Source organism: Aphelocoma coerulescens, unplaced genomic scaffold, assembly GCF_041296385.1.
Source record: "Aphelocoma coerulescens isolate FSJ_1873_10779 unplaced genomic scaffold, UR_Acoe_1.0 HiC_scaffold_83, whole genome shotgun sequence".
Classification (NCBI taxonomy): domain Eukaryota; kingdom Metazoa; phylum Chordata; class Aves; order Passeriformes; family Corvidae; genus Aphelocoma; species Aphelocoma coerulescens.
In genome coordinates this window covers 218,521-223,983 of record NW_027184067.1, presented here as the reverse complement: position 1 = coordinate 223,983, position 5,463 = coordinate 218,521, and positions in this window count along the sequence as shown.

Genomic DNA, 5,463 nt, shown 5'->3' with positions numbered 1-5,463 from the left:
TTTTTCCCTTCTTCTCTTCTTGACTCTTTCAACATCAGAGCACATTGGGAGAATTTTCTCCCGAGGTGGGGGCCCTGAATGTGGGCCCATGAGCCAGCTGCAAGGAGGAGGAGAGAGACTACACCTACGGAAGTGTTGGGGTTCCTCCCCCCTGCCATGAGGTCATGGGAGAGGGGACCCTGGGGTAGAGGCATGGCCTGGGCACGGGGGGTCTCCCTGCTCCCAGCTCACATGTGCCCTAATCCTGTTCAGCACTGCTTATTTTGTGTTGCCTTGTGCGAGGAGGGCCCTGGTTGTGCTGTGATTGCTCAGTTCTTTGGCAGTGCCCCGCCCATGTGGCTGGAGAAGAAAGAGCTCTGAAACTTCTCTCAAGAATCGCTCCCTGTTTCTTTGCACGGGCCTCGCTGTCTATGGATGTTTCAGGAGACCCCACCGAAACACGGAAGGACTCTCAAATTATCCCAGCTTTCTCTGCACAGCGAGAGGTTTTAATATTTAGCATTGTTATCCTTTTCCTGTGTGTTTGTTAAAAAAGTAGTTTTTATCTCTTTCACTTTCTTCCCAGGAAAATTCTTTTTTCCCGAAGCTGGTGGGGGAGGGCTGGGTGTAACCTGCCTTCTATCAGAGGATATTTTCCTCCACATTTGTCCAAACCGGCACAGCCTGTCCTTTCCCTGGGTCTCTGTTGCAGATGGAAGCTGCTGGTGCCATTGTCAGCTTGAAGCCCTCTTTTGATGCAAGCAGATGTTGCCAGGTGTGTTCAGCAGCTGTTGCTCAATGCTTATGCCAAGCTATTGTGTTCCTTATGGAACCAAGGAGCCATTGTGACACTGCAGGGGCTGATGGCATCAAGGAGGCAATTGTGACAGTACAGAACCTCCTAGAAACAAGGCTCCATTGTGACACCGTGGGGAATCATGGAATCAAGGAGCCCATTGTGACACGGCTGCATGGAACCAATGGTCCATGGTTACACGGCGGATTCAAGAAGAGCACGGTGACACCACGCAACATCACGGAACCATAGGTCCATTGTGACACAGCGGGGCCTCATGGAAACAAGGGGACCATTGTGGCAAAGCAGGGCCTAATGGAAGCATGGAGAGCATTGTGACACTAAGGAAACTCCTGGAACCAAGATGACCACTGGCACATAATGGAACCTCATGGAAGCAAGCCTCCACGATGGTTTTGGAGGGCCTCAGGGACCACAGGACCCATTGTGACACAGCAGGACCTGGTGGAACCAAGGAGCCTTTGTGATACTCCAGATCCACATGGAAGCCAGGGTGCACTGAGACACAGCGGGGCCTTGTTGGAACCAAAGACACCTCTGCAAAAAGCAGGCTAGCTCATAGAAGCAAGGAGTCCATTGTTACAACATCAAAGCTATGGAACCAAGGGACCATTGTGACACTGCGGGGCCTCATGGAACCAATTGTCCATGATGACAGTGCGGATCAAAGGAGACCATGGTGACACTGCGGAACCTGATGGAACCAAGGAGCCATTGTGACACAGTGGGGCCTCATGGAATCAAGGAGACCATTGTGACCCAGGTGTTGCATGGGAAGGCAAGGAGCCATTGTGACACTTTGGGCTTCTTCCCTTGAGCTCTGCAGCTGGCTGTCCCAGCCCAGCGCACCATGTGCCACCTGCTCTCCTCAGGGCTCTGCCTGCACACAGCCCCAGGAGAAGTTTTCCTGTTTGCAAGGAAAGAATGGAAAAGCCGGAGCAGGTTTCCTAAACAACAAACCCCACTCAGGAGCCACATGCTCAGTACAGGCTGCCGGGAACGATGTCCCCTTTCTACAAGGGTCAGTGTGAGCAGGAATGAATGATCTCTGGGAGCAGAATTCTCGGAGTCTTTCCACTGAATTCTCTGTCCCTGTGTCTTGGGGTGACTTTATCATGTGTATCCCCCAATACTGCTCTATGCCCAGAAGTGAACTTTGTGCATTTCTGTGCCTTTCAACTGAGCCTGAGAGGGGGGAGAGGAAAAAAAAGCCAGACAAACTTCTCAGAGCGTTTGTTCAAGGACACACATACACACTCCTCTGCATCCTGCTTGCAGCAAGAGCAGAGGGAAGCAACTTTGTTTCTTTTTAGCCAGTTTTCAGCTCCTTTTCTCTGGGGGGAGATGGAGAGTTGAACTTTGTTTTCCTGGGACTTTGGGGGTGTTTTTCCCTTCTCCTCTTCTTGACTCTTTCAACATCAGACCACATTGGGAGAATTTTCTCCCGAGGTTGGGGCCCTGAATGTGGGCCCATGAGCCAGCTGCAAGGAGGAGGAGAGAGACTACACCTACGGAAGTGTTGGGGTTCCTCCCTCCTGCCATGCGGTCATGGGAGAGGGGACCCTGGGGTAGAGGCATGGCCTGGGCACGGGGGGTCTCCCTGCTCCCAGCTCACATGTGCCCTAACCCTGTTCAGCACTGCTTATTTTGTGTTGCCCTGTGCCAGGAGGGCCCTGGTTGTGCTGTGATTGCTCAGTTCTTTGGCAGTGCCCCGCCCATGTGGCTGGAGAAGAAAGAGCTCTGCAACTTCTCTCAAGAATCGCTCCCTGTTTCTTTGCACGGGCCTCGCTGTCTATGGATGTTTCAGGAGACCCCACCGAAACACAGAAGGACTCTCAAATTATCCCAGCTTTCTCTGCACAGCGAGAGGTTTTAATATTTAGCATTGTTATCCTTTTCCTGTGTGTTTGTTAAAAAAATAGGTTTTATCTCTTTCACTTTCTTCCCAGGAAAGTTCTTTTTTCCAAAAACCTGGTGGGGGAGGGCTGGGTGTAACCTGCCTTCTATAAGAGGATATTTTCCTCCACATTTGTCCAAACCGGCACAGCCTGTCCTTTCCTGGGTCTCTGTTGCAGATGGAAGCTGCTGGTGCCATTGTCAGCTTGAAGCCCTCTTTTGATGCAAGCAGATGTTGCCAGGTGTGTTCAGCAGCTGTTGCTCAATGCTTATGCCAAGCTATTGTGTTCCTCATGGAACCAAGGAGCCATTGTGACACTGCAGGGGCTGATGGCATCAAGGAGGCAATTGTGACAGTACAGAACCTCCTAGAAACAAGGCTCCATTGTGACACCGTGGGGAATCATGGAATCAAGGAGCCCATTGTGACACGGCTGCATGGAACCAATGGTCCATGGTTACACGGCGGATTCAAGAAGAGCACGGTGACACCACGCAACATCACGGAACCATAGGTCCATTGTGACACAGCGGGGCCTCATGGAAACAAGGGGACCATTGTGGCAAAGCAGGGCCTAATGGAAGCATGGAGAGCATTGTGACACTAAGGAAACTCCTGGAACCAAGATGACCACTGGCACATAATGGAACCTCATGGAAGCAAGCCTCCACGATGGTTTTGGAGGGCCTCAGGGACCACAGGACCCATTGTGACACAGCAGGACCTGGTGGAACCAAGGAGCCTTTGTGATACTCCAGATCCACATGGAAGCCAGGGTGCACTGAGACACAGCGGGGCCTTGTTGGAACCAAAGACACCTCTGCAAAAAGCAGGCTAGCTCATAGAAGCAAGGAGTCCATTGTTACAACATCAAAGCTATGGAACCAAGGGACCATTGTGACACTGCGGGGCCTCATGGAACCAATTGTCCATGATGACAGTGCGGATCAAAGGAGACCATGGTGACACTGCGGAACCTGATGGAACCAAGGAGCCATTGTGACACAGTGGGGCCTCATGGAATCAAGGAGACCATTGTGACCCAGGTGTTGCATGTGAAGGCAAGGAGCCATTGTGACACTTTGGGCTTCTTCCCTTGAGCTCTGCAGCTGGCTGTCCCAGCCCAGCGCACCATGTGCCACCTGCTCTCCTCAGGGCTCTGCCTGCACACAGCCCCAGGAGAAGTTTTCCTGTTTGGAAGGAAAGAATGGAAAAGCCGGAGCAGGTTTCCTAAACAACAAACCCCACTCAGGAGCCACATGCTCAGTACAGGCTGCCGGGAACGATGTCCCCTTTCTACAAGGGTCAGTGTGAGCAGGAATGAATGATCTCTGGGAGCAGAATTCTCGGAGTCTTTCCACTGAATTCTCTGTCCCTGTGTCTTGGGGTGACTTTATCATGTGTATCCCCCAATACTGCTCTATGCCCAGAAGTGAACTTTGTGCATTTCTGTGCCTTTCAACTGAGCCTGAGAGGGGGGAGAGGAAAAAAAAGCCAGACAAACTTCTCAGAGCGTTTGTTCAAGGACACACATACACACTCCTCTGCATCCTGCTTGCAGCAAGAGCAGAGGAAGCAACTTTGTTTCTTTTTAGCCAGTTTTCAGCTCCTTTTCTCTGGAGGGAGATGGAGAGTTGAACTTTGTTTTCCTGGGACTTCGGGGGTTTTTTTTCCCTTCTTCTCTTCTTGACTCTTTCAACATCAGAGCACATTGGGAGAATTTTCTCCCGAGGTGGGGGCCCTGAATGTGGGCCCATGAGCCAGCTGCAAGGAGGAGGAGAGAGACTACACCTACGGAAGTGTTGGGGTTCCTCCCCCCTGCCATGAGGTCATGGGAGAGGGGACCCTGGGGTAGAGGCATGGCCTGGGCACGGGGGGTCTCCCTGCTCCCAGCTCACATGTGCCCTAATCCTGTTCAGCACTGCTTATTTTGTGTTGCCTTGTGCGAGGAGGGCCCTGGTTGTGCTGTGATTGCTCAGTTCTTTGGCAGTGCCCCGCCCATGTGGCTGGAGAAGAAAGAGCTCTGAAACTTCTCTCAAGAATCGCTCCCTGTTTCTTTGCACGGGCCTCGCTGTCTATGGATGTTTCAGGAGACCCCACCGAAACACGGAAGGACTCTCAAATTATCCCAGCTTTCTCTGCACAGCGAGAGGTTTTAATATTTAGCATTGTTATCCTTTTCCTGTGTGTTTGTTAAAAAAGTAGTTTTTATCTCTTTCACTTTCTTCCCAGGAAAATTCTTTTTTCCCGAAGCTGGTGGGGGAGGGCTGGGTGTAACCTGCCTTCTATCAGAGGATATTTTCCTCCACATTTGTCCAAACCGGCACAGCCTGTCCTTTCCCTGGGTCTCTGTTGCAGATGGAAGCTGCTGGTGCCATTGTCAGCTTGAAGCCCTCTTTTGATGCAAGCAGATGTTGCCAGGTGTGTTCAGCAGCTGTTGCTCAATGCTTATGCCAAGCTATTGTGTTCCTTATGGAACCAAGGAGCCATTGTGACACTGCAGGGGCTGATGGCATCAAGGAGGCAATTGTGACAGTACAGAACCTCCTAGAAACAAGGCTCCATTGTGACACCGTGGGGAATCATGGAATCAAGGAGCCCATTGTGACACGGCTGCATGGAACCAATGGTCCATGGTTACACGGCGGATTCAAGAAGAGCACGGTGACACCACGCAACATCACGGAACCATAGGTCCATTGTGACACAGCGGGGCCTCATGGAAACAAGGGGACCATTGTGGCAAAGCAGGGCCTAATGGAAGCATGGA